The sequence below is a fragment of the Struthio camelus genome, chromosome 2 (assembly GCF_040807025.1).
Source record: "Struthio camelus isolate bStrCam1 chromosome 2, bStrCam1.hap1, whole genome shotgun sequence".
NCBI lineage: Eukaryota > Metazoa > Chordata > Aves > Struthioniformes > Struthionidae > Struthio > Struthio camelus.
In genome coordinates this window covers 162,783,807-162,803,116 of record NC_090943.1, presented here as the reverse complement: position 1 = coordinate 162,803,116, position 19,310 = coordinate 162,783,807, and the positions used below count along the sequence as shown (strand labels likewise).

General features: G+C 44.5%; 1 long non-coding RNA gene across 2 annotated transcripts; it reads left to right on the top strand.

Annotated features, from left to right (window-relative positions):
- The first annotated feature begins 1,504 nt into the window (after positions 1-1,504).
- Positions 1,505-17,805, top strand: LOC138066092 (uncharacterized). 2 transcript variants are annotated; one of them, XR_011139329.1, is made up of 5 exons: positions 1,505-1,964; positions 5,978-6,168; positions 8,739-9,150; positions 12,882-12,956; positions 14,803-17,805. It is a non-coding gene; the product is annotated as an uncharacterized lncRNA (long non-coding RNA). The 2 variants fall into 2 exon arrangements; XR_011139330.1 differs by having other exon boundaries at positions 1,660-1,964; positions 8,739-9,181; positions 14,803-17,799.
- Positions 17,806-19,310: the final 1,505 nt, after the last annotated feature.

Below are 19,310 nucleotides of genomic sequence, written 5' to 3'. Positions count from 1 at the left end.
GTCCTGTCTCTTCTAACCAGCAGCCCATTGCCAAAAATGCCCATCCCTCAGCGGAGTCATAGAGATCCGCCCAAACAGCAATAATACTCATTGAACCTAAGATTTCAAGCATCGAGGTCGGATTCAGGGCAGGAGAAAGGGCTGATATTTCTTTAGTAGCATCATTGGAAGATTATCATCTATCAAGGCTTTGAGCAAACATTGCTTCCCCTTCTATCGGTGCGGCTGACCGTTAGGTGCTGTCTCTCTGAGGAAGAGTGTTCCAAGGAAACGTTTGAAAATCATTCAAATTTTTTGTAGAGCGGTCCATGCAATGAGCAGCAATGACAAACAGACTGCTCAAGATTGAGTCAGTACACTTGCAAAGTCCCGTAGGAGTCAGGCTCTGCCTACCTTTTTGTTTTGGCACCTGCATGCCACCACTAGTGAAGCTCATTAGGTGGGACCACTTCTAGCGCAGGTGGTGTAATGACCGCATCTCACTTCGCTTATCCTGTACCAGAGATGACACCATTGCTACCAGCACACCAGCTTTTGGACAGATGTGCATAGTCACAGCTGGCTGATACCACTAGTTTATCAGTAGTGGTACTTCATGGTCACCTCATCGATGTTCACTGTTGCATCCGCTTGCCTGGGAGACTTGGTCGTGGCACTCAGTGGTCTGTCTTGGGTCCCTTGTGTTTCCCCACTTCCCGAAGGCTCAGCTGGCTCTGTGGGCTCAGCAGGTCCCAGAGAAACCCAGCCACTCCTGTCCTGCTGCGGTTCATCCACAGCTCAGCAGGTCCCCAAAAGGAGCTGAGGGCAGGTACATTTACTGGGCATCTCTGCTGAGGCTAGTCTGCTCCCTGTGTCAGTGCTAGCTGATTTAGAGGGTATTTGGGGTATTTCTGTATCTTCTTGCAGCCAGAACAGACCTACCTGTGGTCAGACTACAGGTGTAAGTAGATCTGGCATTGAGCCTGCAGCACAAAGGTAGCCCTCACTAGTACAAAACGTGGCAGCGGGTCGCTTGAACAGCGCAGGGTCCCCTAGCACATCTCTACTGGCTTCTGCCCTGTGTGCTGATTTCCCAGGACACTCCTAACCTTACCCCTTCTGCAGGGGATTTGTGGGCCCGAGCCCATAACATCCAAAGGATCACTTGAAGTTGAGGCCTGACGTTTGTGGTTGGCCACTGAATTCCTTTGGTAACCTGCTATAACAAGAGAAAACACGTCTGAGCGAGAGGTGAAATGTTCTTGTGTTAAAGCTGGGGATTTGAGGACCACGATAAGCCATCCCAGCTTTAAGAAGCATTTTTTTGTCCTCTTTGTCACTGTGTAAATATGCAATAGCCTGAGAATATTAAAAAAAAAAAAAAAAAACGCACAGAAAAACCCAACCAAACCCAGCCACTTCCACAACAAACTGCTCCTCTCCACGTGTTCCTGCCTAGGACTGGCTGAAAGCAGAATGGAGGTGTAGCCTGGGCACGTAAAGCTGTGCTAGAAGGGGCTCAGACACTAACAGAGGACGCTAAAAGAGCAGGACCTGGCAGACCTGACGTGGTAGCTGCTGTACTGCCAGGCAGCTACCACAGGGCCCCTGCTAACAGGCTCAGGAGGCAACTCCTCTCCTTGATCTTTGCTCCTCGGCTGGCTATCGCTGAGCTCTTGCATCTTTTGTCTACCCTTGCCTTTTGCTTACGAAAGACAGCTTCTGCTTGATTTGCCTGGTCCTGCACCCTCTGCTCAGCCTCCAGCTGTGCTTTGACTTCTCGCTGTGGCTCGGTGCAGCCAGTGTCCTTGCATCTCCCTGCCCTGCAGGCTGCTTTCGGCCCCCGCTTCTTGCCCTGATATTCCCTGGACCTTACATTGGAGTGACTTTACCACTGAACCTGCCTTGTGTTTCTACTACTGGATTCAGTCTGGCCCTAATTCAGAAGAACTGATGACAGGTTTATATTGAAGGCCTCAATCAAGGTAGGAGAGCTATTGCTTTGGGTGTTATAAAATGGGTGGTAAAAATAAGTTCCCGAAAATATTAGAATGAAGCAATAAATGGACATGACATCAAATGGAGGAAAAAGGTGGAAGTAAAGTAGACTTTATGAAAACTAAAAGTTTCAGTGTATTGAATAGGTAGTGTTATAAATCAACAAGTACTGTAGTCTTTACTTATTTTCCTTATACAGAATATCTGCAAAGGCTTTCGAGCCCAGGTCTCCTGTGCCTGGGAACTGTTTTTTTCACTCCGGCTTTGTCATACCCTAGAAGGAGAGCGCTTGAAGACTTAGTTTGCAACATCTGATTTTGCGTATGTGTATATAACATATATATTCTATAAATAAAAACAGATGTTTGTAACTGGTGAACTATTAATTGCAGTTCCTAGGGAAAAAAGAATTTAACTATGGCAATGGTTTGCCTGCAACAAAACATCTGATTTTATATAATAATATATTTCTAAAAATTTGTTATAGAAAATCAGATGTTTGTAGCAAGCAAAGTATAAGTTACGATTGCTTTTCTAGGAACTTTGGAACTGCTAAGCTCACAGAGACCTGTGAGCCTTCTAGTCCGGTATTTTGACAGTGACCAGAACTGGGCGGTCGGAGGGTGTTCCAAGAAACCCTGCAATAAGAAGTGAGGTTATCCCTTATCTCAGAAAAGTTTCCATTCCCCCTCCCGCCCCTTCCCTCTGTAATTAGAGGTTAGCTAATGCCTCAAATCATGAGAGTTTATATCTTTCCTGAGACTTTATTTCAAAAATAACTTTAAATATTTACTGCTGTAACTCTGGCTGTGCTCGTTACTCTTCGAAATGTCTAATCATGTTTGGCCTCTTGCCAACGGTTTTTATTATCTTTCAGCTTCATTCCATTTTCCTGCTGCATGATGTCTAAGGATGGGTGAAAAAAGTGATTTGTAGAATGACCAAAAAAAGAACGGTAAAGGTTTTAGGAAATTATCAGAAAACAACAAAGATTTCTTATATGCAGTTATTTGTCATGTAATGCAGCTTACTGTGGCAGGAGCAAAAAAGCACATTTGCAGGCTTTGACACCGCATCTTGACCCCGGGGCTGTTTTCCACCCTGACAGCTCTATATTGATGGAAAACCTGAAGCACACTGCGCAGCCTGGGGCCTTCCTGGTGGGAACTGCTGCGTCAGAGCCACCCCAGGTGCTGGGGCCGGGACCTCATCCAGACCAGCCTTTCGTTTGCAGGCTCTGAGTTTTGCAGAGGGCTGGATCTTGCAGGCTGAGCTGCAGCATGGCATAGCAGGGAGCAGGTAGGCAGGCAGCTGCAGCCCCAGGCACAGAGGCTTTTGGGGAAGCAGGATTTGGGAGCACTGGGCACAGTGCAGTAGGGAACTCGTGCAGTCCTGGCCAATAAGTCATACAGGCATGACATGAGACGCTGAGCCAGCCAGGCTTGATGTGGAGGTGATGCAGAGTAGGATGCAGGATCACTATTGGGGTGATGCACGCAGGGCTCCACACCTCTGGCGTGACTGGAGATGTGTGCATGTACGCCTCCAGCAGATGCTTTTCTGGCAACCAAATGCCGTGCTAGTGGTGATACTGTGCATTGTGCCAGAAAACCCCATAGCCATGTCTATTTTCCCCATGGGATGTAGCCTGTGGCACTATACAAGAGGCACCTGAGAGCAGACTCGCTAAAGGGGATGGGTAGGGTCAAGGTGTGAAGTGGTGGTGGTTGCACACAAGAGAAACTGTAGTCGATAACCCCCTTTTCTGAAGGACCTTAGTCCTTCTGGGATTAGACTTGCGGGGTCTGAGCTGGTGTATCTGTCAGACAAGGTATTTGTGTGAAAGCAAAGCACTGGGAAAATCGAATATGGTTCCGGTGGGAGCAAAACCTCCCTCTAACGGACTCCCTGTTTGAAGTTAATAATGTAAGAGATCTTGCTGATAAATTTTTTGCTATGATAGTATCAGTATGGATCTCAGTGATAAAGGCTGGTTTGATGAAGTGGAGCTCGCTTTCCTTCTCACTCTTTTATCACAGTGATAAGGCAGTGATGTCTAGCTGGGATAAATTCTGCTGTGTTGCACAGCCTTTTTTTTTGTTTTTGTTTCTTTGTTTTTTGATGTTTATTGATAGCAGGCAATATCATAAATGTATTATTATGTTTAGAAGGGAATTCTGCAAGACAGGAGAGTGAGCTCTTCTTGGGTTGTCTGAGTATTTGAACTTGAATCCAGCCTTTCCTGTATCTCCCTCCATGGTCAAAGCTGCAGAATAGAAGGGAAAAGAAATCTGATCTGACTTTGCAAGAGGTTCAGTGAATATTCAGTGAATAATCTATGCACTGCGGGGGAGGCCTTCCATTTCCTTAAAAAATTCATAAGCACTTTCTTATGTTGATAGTGGGTGGATGCTCAGCAAGCAAAGCTGGTTGTGTCTTTCTAAATATCTAACAATTTCAGTGTGATTATTTGTATTCAAGTGGTACCTAGGGACCTTTGATTTAAAGATCAAGCCCTCACAGTGCTGACAGCTGTTGAAAGAAATAAAGGGTAGATGCGTTGCTACTCTGGTGGACAGATCAACACCATTAGTCGTTACATTTTGGGAACAGAAGGTGGAACAGGAGGGACAAACCAATTGGAAGAACTGGCTAGTCATAAAACGAAAGTTTTTCAGAAAAGATGATATCCTAATACATCTAACTGTTGTCTTCTGGGAATGACTTAGTGGCCCCTAGGTGAAACAGGCTTTGTGTTGAGATTTAAAGTAGAGTAAAATCGCCATTTTGCAAATTTTGGTGGAAAGTTTGCCAAAAGTGGGGAAAAAATGACTCAGAAAGGCAGGGTATCGTAGAGATGGGGAATGATCTCAAAGATGCCTTGTGGTCTCCTGGGCTGTGGCCCCTGGGCTGTGGCCCCAAAGACCTTGAAAGTAAAGGTAGACATACAGGTCAGCGCTGGAGAGGGATACTCAGGAGTGACAGTGAGATTACTGAGGATGTTGCTCTTCTGCCCATTTTAACTATTGCTTAAAATTACACTTATTCTTCGGGCTTTGGTTATGGTTCAAGCAGACAAATTATCTGAATGCACAAATAGCAGCAAGGTTTTTTCTTTGGGTTACAGCTGATTTCGGATCCTGTTAGTGTCTCTGACCACTTTAAATCGCTCTTTGCAGGATGCATTACCTCGCGCTTTTTTAAAAACCAGCATAGCGGTTGATGCAGTTGAAGTACAGACAGACTTTGGCCTTCGTCCCCAGCATTCTTGACTGAGAGACTCAAGTAGCAAATAAACGATCCTCTTGCATTTAGATGCCTTCATCAGCAGAGAACACTGGGAAAGAGACATTTAAAAATCTCTTTGTTGGGTTTATAGGTTCTTTAAAGCCACTTAGTCATTTGATAGCAGGTTAAAATTAGTCCATACAAGATCAGGCATCAACACAGTCTTTTCCCAAAGCTCCTTATTAGCATTGATTTTTCAGTCAGGAGAAGAGTTGAGTAGTGGAAGATTAAATTAATGATACCGTGGTCTGTAAGGTTTGCCTGGAAACGCCTGGCGTTTTGTGCAGGAACCTTATCACACGGTTTTCCATGACATGAGATTCATCAACAAGTACACAAAGGATCATCCCAGTTTTGGGGGTGTTAATTCTGACTAGGAGAGAAACATTTTTTCCCTCTGTTTTTCATTTCACTAAGAGTCAGTAACTGAAATGATATGACCTTTATTATTCATTTAGATAATCTTCATTATGGTCTTGGAAGCCACAAGTGTACATAGAAATAGTATGTAGCTTTTCTTCAGAAAAATCCAGTAAAAATTAATTATCATAATTTAAAAAAACGGCCACGTGTGCGGGAATGTACTGTAAATTGATGTGCTCGAAAGATGGGATACATCTCTAGTTCTCATGTCTCACTTCTTGGCTGTTATGGATAAAAGACCTGATGCAATATCTGTTGAAATTAAGAGGAATCTTTCCCCTGGCATCAGTGGGTGGCCAGAGCCGTGTGAAGAGAGGAAGCAGCCTGGCTGAGGCAGGAGCTTACCCCACGTTTCCTGTGCCCTTGGATAGTCCAGAACGACGTGTTCATACTCTGCAGTATATGCTGGAAGGAGACGAATACAGAAAGACCTTCAGGATAATGTGCCTCCCCCACCCGCCTTCAGCACCTTTGTTTGTGGTAGGTCTTATTGTGTTGGATGAACCAGGCCTACATTTAACCATGTGAAGGTTAGGATTCTCACCTAGGCTCGCTCTCTCTCTATGAAAATGACAGAGAAAAGAGACCGGTGTTTCTTCAGGTTGATTCATTCCATCCTATGATGTTTAGGCAGATGAGACTACTGTCTTTCTCGAGGTATCCCTCCCTCTCCCTGTGACTGCAGGGAGATCCTAAATGGTCAGTCATCTTTATTTCTTAGACGTTTCAAGTTGTCAGATGAATCCTGTCTTTCATTACTGTCTTTTTCTCAAAAGTGCTCAAAGAGCACTCTCTGGTTTCCTAGACTCTGCACATCAGCTGATAGCCAAGTTTGCACAAAGTCATTCTCCCTTAGAAAATTCTTTAAATTTCCTTTTCCTGAGCAGGTGCAATGTGCTCCTTGGAAATGGTTCCAATACAGGGAAAAAAAAAAAAAAAAAACCCTTGGCACATGCTCAGTTCACTTGGACTTTGAGTTGATTAAAGCATGTGTTTAAGTGTCTTCCTGATCTGAGGTGCAGATTTATGTTCTTAGCCCTTGTTACCTACTATTCCCCTTAAAGTAGCTCCTTGAAGTCCTGAATAAATGACTGATGGCATAATCAAGGTGGAAGGTAAGTCTGAAGTAAGAAGTGTAAATAGCAGCTGAAGATTGTTCAGACTGTCTCTTACTGGGCTGCCCTGAGACCAGGACTCCCCACCCACAAAACCACGCTGGGCATAGTGCCATTCTGGTTAGCAGGAGACAAAAGCAGAGAGAAAGAGACATAAATGGTAAAAGACAGAGCTGAAAATTGTTGGCTACTGATAGGGAAGCAAACGGGATAGCTGAAAAGTCTGGGTAAAGTACAAGTATTCACTGAGTTTAAGACAGAAGACAGTTTAAAACCTTCTAGAGACATCTCTTGTCCTATGCTTATACGGTATGCCAGCACCCTTACTGCAGGAAGGATGGCTGGTCACGCTCGAGGCTCGAAACAGCGCTGCCCAAAGGTACAGCTGATATTCACGCCATAGACTTCTGAGCTGTAAGATGTCTGCAAGACCTAGGAGGTCACAAAACCCGGGTGAAAAAATATAGGCTGGCTTTTTCCATTTTCTTTTTTTCTTCACTGGAAGTAGCAGGGATTTGTTAGGTTGAAGTTGATGGAGCAGTGATTTTAGATCATTGGACCATAATGCTTTAGGAGAACAGTCTGCAGACTAGCTTGTTTTGCACTGGTTTCCGACTGGAGTGAATTAACCAGAATTGAACTCTGCAAGGTTCACAGTGCAAAGCTGTGGTTACAAACTTTTCAAGTGAGAAACAACAACGACAGAAAAATAATGACCTCCTTTGTTTGCCAAGAGTTATCGAGCACAGTCAGTCACCTGCATTCCCCATACACATTGTCAAATACCTGTAGATTCATGGAAAGTCCTTTTTTGGTTCGTTTGTTTTTCCTCAAAGCATTGTGTGGACCAATTTCCAGTTCCTCTGAGCCTGTCACTGGTCGGTCCACATGTTACAGGCTGAAAAATACTGATTTAGAGGACGTTTGGGGATTTGGACCTGTGCATCTCTTGGCAGGCAGATCTCGAGCCTACAGAAGAACAGATAAGGTCACTTTGAATAAGCAGGCCTGAAGCTGACCGTGTAGGGACTGCAGTAAGGAGCCAGCCATGTTTATGAACTCTCAGTGGGGTGATGGCACGCTGAGCACAACAGAGGTGGCAGTGTCTGTCCCTTGGATGAAAGGGGACAGTAGCTAAGGAGAGTTAAAAGGAAGGAAGAGACTGGAAATATCGACACAGGAAGAGTAGGATAGCTTGACGCAGTGGGATAGCTGACACTTTGGGACTTTTTTTTTTCTTTGCCTCAAGGCTCCCTCTTAGAGGGATGATACTGGTTTCCGAGGCCAAATTTTACCTTCTAAAAATATTGTTGTCTCTTGAGATGGTACTGTGCTGGTCTGGGGCCCTTGAGGAAGGCGCGACTCTGAAGCCTCGTTAGGTATGCTTCTGCCTCCCCTCAAAACCATGTGTTCGAGCACTGCGGGAACATCATGTCATCAACACCGTAGCAGCCAGTTACTTTATCCTATTTGATGCCATCATTTCATAAATCAGATCACAAGATGACACTGGGTCATTCTGTCCTGACTGAAGTGATTAAGTAGATCTGCGCTATTAAGTGCAGTTATCTTCTGAAAATGTCAGACTGCCTGCCAAGAGCTTGACGTGAGTTAAATAAGCATCTGCTGGCTGAGGATTCAAACTCTGGAGAAGAGACGACCATACGTAACTGCAAACAGAAAACCCACAGATCGAGCAGCCGCCTCAGCCCACCAGATCCTGCATTTTGCTGCCCCTCTGTGTTTTGATTTTGCACAGAAAGCTCACATGCCCAGCAGTTTTGTCCTGTTTATATGATTTTTGTCCAGTTGAGATATCACGTACCTGACAATTGTTCTGGGGGGGGGGGGGGGGGGGGAAGGGGGGTGTGGAAGAAATTCTGAGGAAATTAAATAATATCTTAAAAAGATAACTTTTCTGTGCATCCACCATAGGAAATCAGTGGCTCCCCCAGACATCTGGCAAGTATTGTGGCTGTATCTGAGAGGTGCTGGAGAAGGAGTCTGGCATCGATGTTAAATGCAGTACAAGAAAACAGAGAGAAGTGAAGTCGCTGCCTTAAGGAGGGAGACGTCCGTTTGCAGCACTGCAAGATGGCACAGAGAGTGCATAGGCACAGCTTTTATTGCAGGCTAAGATTGAATTAAGGTCTCCTCAGCACTGTTTTGAGCTACCTCCTAGTTCTCTGTAGGTCATTCAGACCCTCCAGTCCCCTCTGTTGGCATTCTTCATCCACACGTGGATGCCGGCTCCTGCTGCCGTTCTTCTCCAGCTCCGTTTGGGATCCAAGGAGATAAAACACTAGCAAACCTGCACGGTACTAATAAAAGGCTTTGGGGATGTCTGGTAAGACAAAGTATCAACGGTTTCCTCCTACGTAAGTGGTGTGTATATTTGCTTCCTAGAATTTCTTTGCAGGTAATATATGAGGACACTGCAGCAGTGTAAAAGAAGAATCTGTACAACAAAAATGTCTTTTCCACTGATAGTGGGCAGGCCGAACTCCCCGGATTTTGTTTCTCTTGGACTGTTAATGTTATCTTGGTTATCTTGCTAAATGTCTTTGTGCCTCCAGTTAACAATCTGTCCCTAAAATGGGAATTCGTTTAGTGCTGTGAGGCTGCAGGAAGCAGACTAGACTGGAGGGATAGCAGGAGAAGGACTGTTTTTGCTGTTTGGCCAGTGCCTGTGTCCTAGCCTGTCGCTGTCCCAGGACCGCTTGCGATGTTCACAGTTAGCTTTGCTGCCAGTGAAATGACTCAAAATTGTGGGTAACAGTGAGAGTGCATTCACTTGCAGGCAGTTAAAGGTATTGCATTAATGGAATATTAGGGGAGAGAACCAGACGTCTTTAGCCTGTCAAATTTTTGGCTGTTCATTGAAAGACTTTTTTTCCCCCCTCTGATTTCTGCTTTATATGGAAAATTGTAGAAGGCCAGTATTTTAAACCAGCTCCAGGAATATGCCATTCTCTCCCCATTCCTCTGTCTCTGGAGTAGCAGAGACACCTCTGAAAGGTGGAGCTGTTGCTCTCTTGTGTTTGCACCAAGCCCACGACTGAGAGTCAGATATTGCTGAAGCCTCCTTGCACTACTGAAACACAGCAAAGGCCAGCAATTTCCAGAGATGTTGAACAGAGTCATTACTACCGAATGGGAATGTGATTTAATCACCAGGTTCAAGCAGGTTTGCTAAACTCAGCTTGTTATTTAGAAGGTGTATCTGCCTCAGCTTAGAAGAAGCATCTCCAGAAACATCTTAGAAAGAACATCTCAGCTGTAGAAGAAGGGATGGACACAGGGCCCTGGAAGGATGCTAGCTCCTTGGGTCCGTGTTGTGCTAGTGGGGGGTCTCTGGCAGGAATCCTCCAGGATGACAAGAATTGGTCTCTCTGGGAGATGAATTTCCATTTGCGAAGGTGGCACTTCTGATCTGTGCAGGCTGCATTTCTTTTCTGTTAATTCAGTGCTGTGCTGGGAGAATCGGCCCCTTGTGGGCTCGTGTCAGTGACTGCAGGCATTTCCCCTTTCTGCGCGCTGCAACCATATGGACACAAGGACACATGCGGTTTTCACAGCCTGTGGTTTTGCTGCAGCTGACTTTTTTCTCTTTAAAGTTTTGATTGCCTGAGATTATACTCGGGCTCAGAAGCACTGTGGCAGTGATGTTCCTCTGTTCGTTGGCCGTAAGAATTTATTTGCCTGTTTATCACCCACCCTTGTAATACCTTAAACACAAGGTCAGGAGAAGGAAAGATTAAGAAGCCTATTTTATAGGCTTGTGTAAATTCCATTGCCACGAACAGCATTATCCCAGCAGGATGTTAGACCTCAAGCTCTTAAATGGAGTTTTAAAATAATTTCCCAGACTAGGACATAGTTCGGAACTGGTTAATTTTCAAATGCATTTTATTGAATTTTTGCATAACTTTGTCAACGTTCACAGAGAGTGAAAAACATTGTGTCACATCCTCAGCTGCTACAAACTGGCATGATGCCACCGAAGTCAAAGGGGGAAGGTTAATGTACATGAGCTGAGGTTTTTGGCATTGTGAAGTGTGGGGAAGGGACAGAATGATTTCCCCACATGCCCCTTAGTGAGTGACCTCCTGTGTCCAACTTTTGCATGGCAGGTTTATCATTTTCGCTCTTTGGCTGTTTGAGACTAACCCCTTTCCCCACTTCTTCCTGCCAAAAAAATAAATAAGAAATGAGTTAGGTCTCCCTCTCTCTGGATGTGTCTCAAAATCCCTTGGAAATAAGGTTACTGCATTCTAGTAAATGGCTACTAATTATGGGCCTGGTTTTCAGGCAGTTGGACAGGGCTGTCAGTGGGAGTTGAGCATGGTAAGTATCTTGAAGGATGTTATTCATTTCCATCACAACCTGGGGTGACAGATTTTTTTTGTGAAATATTACAAAGAACCTCAGAGTCCCCTGGGAGACTGTGGCACCCGTCTTGCTCACGTTAGGAACTTTAACAAAGAAAAAAGTTTTTTTTTTTTTTCTCTCTCACTCTTTCCCTGGTTTATCATAAATAGATATTCTCCCCTAAGGTTCCTGGAAAAATTCATTTACTGAACATGGAAATAGTTTTAACCATGCATTTATTTCCTTACACTCATTCCATCCAACAATTATTTTCTGCTGCTTCTTCCCCCCGCTTTCTGTGCATGCCACTAACACACTCCTGTCCAACCTCTACTGCTAGAGATGTTTGAGAGTAAGTCTGAAGTTGGTGCACATTGCCACGTTTCAGCTGCCACGTTCTCTGCAGAGAAGGAAGGCACAACATTATACACAAGCCGCGAGTGTCCTTTAGCCTCTTGAATGAGTAAAATTGCATAACTATCCAGTGCAAACTCAACTGTAGACTCGACATCTGATTTTGTGAAAGATGGAGTCCTGTAGACCTGTGGGGTTTGGGCTGGCTGGGGCAATTACTGCCTTTTCTGCTGGTGTTGCACAGAAGCGCTTGCAGGAGTCTTGCGAAACTTTTGCTCTCAGGGTCCCTGGATTACATAGAGGTAAACGGACTTGTCTCTGACTTCTGCGTATCTGATATAAGTAAATCATCCGGCCTCTTGTACCCTATTTCCTATTTGTTAAAAGGATTAATACGTTTTTGCCCTGCATCCTTTGTCCATTTTACCTATTCAAGCCCTGATTCAGAGCCCATCCGAGTTAATGGCAAATTCCTTAACTATTTTAAAAATGCTTCGAGTATTAGATTGAAAAAGAAACTTAACTGCCCAAAGTGCAGAACGGGAGGGACAGGGGTGCTCCTCATACGCAAGTGGCCTGGGCCCTGCACTGAGGGAGCGCGTTCAAGGCCAGGATGTGCAGGGATGGAGCAGGAGCGTGGCTGGCCAGCCGCTGGGCCCCTGGGAACAACGGGGGCACGTGCTTCACCTGTGAGGCCGCGTTGCACCTCACCACCATGGTGATGCTGAGGGGAATCTGCTTTACTTCAGCCTCTCTCACCTGGCCAAGCTCAGCCATCTTTTTCTCAAGCGTTACCTTTGGGTTTGTGACACAACGAAATGTGTGAGAGGCTAGAAGCCCTCCTGGTATCTCTGGTGAGCAAAAAGTGCAGGTACTTGCATCTCCAAGCTCAGGTTGCCTTGGGATCTTGTCAGAGTTACAGACATTGCATGAGGTAATGAGATTTTTGCTGCTTTCGAATCATGTGTACACCACATGCTGCAGATGAAGAAAAGGCAAGTTGTGTTGGGTTAAAGTACAGCCTTTTCAGGTCCTTTCATTTCTCATCCCTCTGTCCTTCCCCAGAACCAAGAATCTTTTTCTCTATCCTGCCCTTAACTTGAGATCCAGCTATCTAGGACATCAGCTAAGAACATGCTTGCTTTGTGTGGTAAATTAATGAGTTCAAACGGTCACCTTACACAGCAGCGATGTGTGGGAAAGAAAACTTGTGTCAATGTGAAACATGTGTGCGCCTGTCCAGAGGACATGGCATCTGATTCATAAATCAGTGGCAGGGAGGTAAGGAGAGATGTGTGGGTTTGGTAACAACTGTCAGACTTAAATGGTGCATTTTACTCTTTTTCATCTTAGGTCTCCCAAGAAGACCACGCTTTTGACTAATATGTTTTCTCTGTGGTTCTGGCCGGCGTTTAAAGTATCCGCAAGGTCAGTATGTTCCTGTTTCATGTTGTCTTGTGATTCCTGGTGCGGCTTCATGCATGGGTGCTGTCAGGAATGGCGGGGTGTGTACTCCAAGCCTGCAGCAATACAGTAGAAGCTCTTTGAGAGCTTAGGTTGGCTAGCTATTTGGCTTGTACTAAGGCTGCAGTGAGTAGGACATCAGGAAATTTAAGAAACCCCCAGGCTTATATGTATGTTGGAAGCTTTTCCAGCAAAGGTACATGAATATGTCTTAGGGGAGAATATACAGAGATCTATCCTGGTTATATCGGTTGCTTCTTCAGTCAAGATGGAGACCGAACTAGCAATAAACAGTCGTCCCATCACAATGAAATCTGCAGCCTGCCAATAACTCATCCCGCGAAGCAGTCTGTTTATCTAGATGCTGGCAGCTCCTGAGGACAAAGTTAACAAGAGTCTCAGATACGATTGTAGCTTTATGACTGAGCCTCTAGTTTGCAGGATGTCCCCTCCCTCGACATGACTTCAGGTTAGTTATCAGAGCTACAGGAGGTGTGGAAGTTGAGAAAGCGAGTCCCAAACCTATTGCGCTGACCTCGCCTGTGAAAGCAGCAAAGGAAGTAGGTGAGGAAGGGAAGAGCTTGGGAAGCACTGACCGAGATCAGAGGTAAAACACATGGAAGAAACGTGCTTCTTTTTGGAGGGATTTGGCATTTTTTTTCTGACTTTTATTTTAGAAATGCCTCCTGTTTTACCCTTGCTCTTTTGCATTAATAGTGTCTGAGAGTTGCCCTCTAGGCTCAGGAAGAGGAGCACTGTGCCATAGCAAACTCCACCGTGTTTTCTCCCATACCACAAAGATCAAGCAGGTTCTGCTGGGTCTCTGTAGTTCCTTTTTACGCCATATGTGACGTTTCCAATCCCTTCAGCACGTATGGTCATTCCTGTGGCTGTTCCTAGATAACTAACTCCAACTGGCACAGCTGAGACCAGTAAGATGAGTCCTTGGAGAGCAGCCAACCCTTGCTTTTATTTTACACTCATATGGCTGATGTGAAACCTTTGAACAAGGCCTCAGGCCCTATTGCAGCACGAGGCAGGCAAACACAAAGAGGGGCTCTTGTCTTGTGGGAATGACAGCAGTCACAAGATCTCCAGTGATGCCAGACTGTGCGCGTTTGTTGTGGTCCAAGCCACTGTTTATCTCCTGCAGTGACGCAAACTCATGTCAGCTGTTTTAGCTGGTTGAGCGTGTGCAAAGGATGATGCTAAACTCCTTGGCATTTTTCTACTTCTACACCTACATGTTTGCACAAACCCAGAAATTATGGGCTTGATTGCTGGGTGGGGTTGTTTGGTCTGTGGGCTGCCAGAGGGCTCAGCCAGACTCTTTCAGTCTCAACATTTCTGGATGAAAATCAGACAGGAGTGCAGTATGTGGAGCACCTCACACCATTGATACTAACAGAGAATCTTATACTTCTACAACTGAAAGCTAGAGCCTCCCAGGAAGAGCTAAACCTTCCCCATAGGCATGTGTAGCAGATGTAGGAAAGGAATAACATGCTTTTAACTCATCTATGGTAATAATCATAGCCTTGGAGATAAATATCCTCCTGCTAGTGGTCCCTCGTACAATCATTTACAATCTAATCAAAGTAGAGATTAGGGTTCAGGTTGCATGACACTGAATTTGCCCCCAGATCCGCAAGGAGGAAAGGGAGCTCTTGATATTGCAACTCTGCACAAAGCCTGAGGCCTTATAAACTACTACTTGTTTGTTAAGATGAATGATTTAATCTGCAACACTTCAGCAATCTCTTTCCCTTTTAATAATAACATTCCTCTACGATCTCTTGTTTTATTGTAGGTTGATATATATTTTTGAGGGGTGCAGCCAGGACAGGACGATGTTGTGTGGTAGCAGCGATGTAATGGTTGTCGTTGCTGATTGATTGTGAACCTCCTTACTGAATGTTAATGTTTGAAAATGCACCTGTGTTGCACCTGCAAAAGAATGTGTTATATCCAGAATACTCTGTAGATCTTGCTGTTTTCCAGTGACACTGCCCAGTCCTTTCCTGTCCCTGCCATAGTACAGGCTTTTGAACATAGCTCCTTGAAAGCATCAGCCTGCTCCCATTCTGGCAAGTGTAAGCAAGTCCCATTGATTTAACTGGTGTGGGAAAAGACCCTGCATAGAAAAGCTTTCTATTTTGGAATGAAGAAGTCCTTTTCCTTTCAGTAAATAAGGAATTTAGTACATGTAAGCTCTTCACAGCCAGGCTGGGGTGTCCAGACGCCACATCAGTAATGAAATTTCCTTGTTATTACTATGTTTTATGCAGACAGGTGCACATATACTAGAGTCCTGACTTCACAGCCTCAGCAAGATGCAGGACAACTTCAAAAGCCTGTACCTAACATGAAATATTTGGCTGAGACATTTGGCCTTGCTAACTGCAGCTGTGGGGCTCCTATGCAGGACTCCATGATGCTGACTGAGGTGGATAAAGCTATGTCTCAAATGGTTTTTCCACTCAGAGCCTTTGCTCTTATATTTAGGAGAGAATGTTTGAGAGAGAATCAAAGCACATACCATACGCTTTGATTTGCCCAAATGTGAGTTGGAAAATGAGATTAAAATTCAAGTAACCACTTTTCTTGACTGATAGATTTTTTTTATCCACTTGAAAATGCATCTTTATTTTTTCTTAAGTCTCACATCTGATGCTTAAAATAAGTAATTTTTTTAGCATAGTTCATAGAGGGCACAAAGATTAGACTCTCTGCTACTATAAATTAATTGAATTACCAATTAGACAGCTGTAATTTCCCTACAGGTGTGGAAAGCTTTTTCTCGACTCTCCAAGTTCTCCAGTCTTATTATCTGGCATGACAAATTTCCTACAGTTGACCTACCAGCTTTGCATCGTCTAAGTATATGGCCAGTCATTCTTCTCAGTAAAAGTCAGCCAGTCCTTTTTTAACACGAAACTAATGAAGTGATGAAAATTTACATCAGCAAAGGATTTATCACAGTATTTTACACACAGCATTACTACTGAATTAAAGATATTGAATGGTTCCATAAATATCAAACATTGCTGATAATCCAAGATTTGAAGTCTCATTCTGCCACTTCAGAGTCAAAGTGGTAAAGAGTAAGCGTAAAAGAGGGAGAATTTCTTCCCTTCAGTTCAACGTAAACCTATTTTCTTGCTCCAGCAGAGCAAAATGATTTCTTGCAGCAAAAGTTACGATCATGCTAGTTGGTGATCTGATAAATTTATTTTATTTTCTGCAACCAAAAGACATTCTGATATCCCTACAGCTTTCTTCTTTTATCTTTTCATCTGATATACAGAATCAAGTGTCAAATGCCAATACGGATATGGCCAAATGGGCCTATGCATCCTCCTCCAGTCTTCTTGATTAACCCCGAAGTCTTTATTTCACATTAATGAGTAGAAACGCAAGGTAATTTGGTAATACAGCCTGACAACTGTTTAGTCATCTTTGTGGTCATCTATGGTTTAAATGGAAGCTTGCAGAAAGTCAGAGTCCAGAATGAAAGAGCCTACACAGCCATTACGAACCTACTCAGGCAAACTTGACAGTCCCAACAATATTATACTTGAAATATAGAGTCAACAATTGTTCATTTCTTCAACTAGATGAGTTAAGTACACTTACTGTTTGGTCAGGTGCTGCTGAGTATAACTAATGCACACTATTTCCAAATTTTTCTTAATATGTTTAAAAACATATCTAGAGTTGTACTCCTAACTTTGGATGCAAGCAACGTGTATGTAGACTAAAAATTGGAAGAGCGTGAGAGACAATACAGACAGGCAGTAAGACAAAGACTGGGCACTACCTGGGCCTTTAAGTCAGTCAGTTTTGGAGTCAGCAATTATCTTTACACTAATAGCCAAAGCCAGCTACTACACCCAAACAGTCCTGGGAAAATACCATTTCCCAAGCCATGCTGATAGGCACCACACAGGCAAGCATGGGACTCAGGATGGTGCAGGCCATAGAAGAGGAGTTTGCTCTGGGGCGCTCCCCAAGAGTTGAGGAACCCTGGGTGCACCATGGTCAGAGCTACCACACTGTGGGGTTGCCGTAGCCCTGCAGTGACCCCACGAGTGCTGAGCAAACCTAGTCAGCAAAAGAGAAGTGACACCACAGACTCACACTGTAAGCATCTAGGTACCTTGGAATTTTGTACGGATAGTTGTTGAATGTGCGTACTGATAGCGGTTGAATGTGCGCACTGATAGCTGCTGAATGTGCGCACTGATAGCTGTTGACCATACTGCTGAGCATTCTGTTGACCACCCTGCTGGCGTCCATACTGTTATCACCTGAGGCCATCTGTTCCGTTGTCCAGCTATGGTCTGGCACTGATTGACTGAATAATGAACTAAGCCCGGGAAGGATGAAAGAAAGTAAGCCACATACCTCTGTGTGGACTTGGACGCACTATCAGCTGGCCTGCGGACCGACAACCCACCCATCAGCGGGGACGCCCCTGATGCCAACTGCCAGGGAGAACCTGAATCCTCTTGGCACAGCTCGAGCGTGGTGAGAACAATCTGGGGAAAACTATACCAGAGGGGTGGCCCATAAGGACAAGGAAAGGGCGAGAGCGGTCATTACACCGTGCATCTGAGAACAGTCATTGTACCGTGCTTCCGTGGCTTAACCATAGAGCTCAGATATGTGTATTCTGTTTTTAGTTCTTTACTATACTTCTTAGCTTTGTTATACTTGTAGATTGTCTGCTGTTAATTGTTTAGTGTTGTCCAGTATCCATCATACATGTAGAACCGCTTAGATCTAATGAAACTCTTATATCTGACAAATTATGATCTCTCGAGTTCAGTGCAACTAACCCTGGAATCCGAAAGAATCCCGGACACCCCTCTAGTGGCGCATCACACGTGCGCAAACATCAGTTGGAAGGCAGGTGGTTGGCACAGGTCAAAGCTACATCAGGGAGACCGCCAGCACTTCAGTGGTGAGGGAAGTCATGGTCCAGTGCTCAAGCCACTGCCCTGACCATGTTCAGTTTTCTCAGGTGGATGTAAGTAGGGTGGCCAACCATGAATACTCATTTTGGAAGGAAGGAAGGACTGTTGGATATAGCAGTCAATCATTCAGATTTGGCAAATATGCTTAAAGTATTGCTTAAGAATATACTTAGATTTTATGGCATGCATATCTGCTTCACTGGGAAGTCTTCATCGCAGGTGCAGATAAGGACTATTCCTTGGTTCCAGAATGAGGCTGGTATGAAGTCACCAGCACTCAAGCATTCTGTATCAAAAAAGAACAGGTCTTTAATAATGAGAAGAACTGCAGGAGTTGGACTTTTTCTTATTTTGGAGGTTAGCGGTTTAAAAGATAGAGGAAATGAGAACTGGTAGCCTCCGCCTTGGTGTAAAATTGGTCCATTTACCTCCACTTCAAACTCTTCAACTCTGAAAGCCAGCACCTACTTCAACGGGTAACTGGAAAGTATGTGGGGGTGAAACTGCACATTGCAGGCTCCTTACCAATTCCCCCATCCTTGTTTCTGAACATATAAAGTCTCACTTTCTAATGGCAAGCCACTAATCACCATGATTTCACAAGGAACAGGAGGTGGGATAGGTTTGTCATGCTTACTGTGTGCAGCTTTTATTCAAGTGTCTATTACCTTCCAAACTACCTGAAAACAGTCTGAAGTAGGACCCAGTTCTCTATGCAAAAGGGCTGCTGTTAAACTATTTCCTTTGAGACGCACCCCTGACACTGAACTTTCGCTACCCATATGTGCAGATCCCCCTCAGCGTAAACTGTAGAAATGGTAGATTTGGGACAAGAGCAACTAGATCTATAATAAAAGCGAATGTTGACTGCTGGCTTCAGCCCAAAGCCACATCCCTTTTGTGCCCCTCTGTTCTCTTAGCACCTAGATCTGACCTTGATATGAACTTAGCATAACTGCCCAGTGCTACGAACTGCCTTTCTGGGCCCCTGGTGTCAGCACAAGATATTTCCATGACAGAGTGATAGCTACATGCAATTGTGTAATCTTTCCAAGCCAACAGGGTCATCCACCTTGTGTTGTTAATGACTGTTACTCTTAAAAACAAGAAGTATGCCACAAACAAACCCTGAGTTGAAAGACCCATTGCATCTGCTGCTGGCCCTGTACAAACTCGTTATTCAGTATAAATAGGACTTATAGGCAGAAGAACTCCAGACTGCCTGTTCCTAACAATACTCTGAAATAGCAGATTTAGGCCTTGAAAGGAGTCTTCCCAGACATATTCTCAAGAGAAGCTGGCTGCGGATTTATTAAACTCACTTGTACTGTCACCAAAG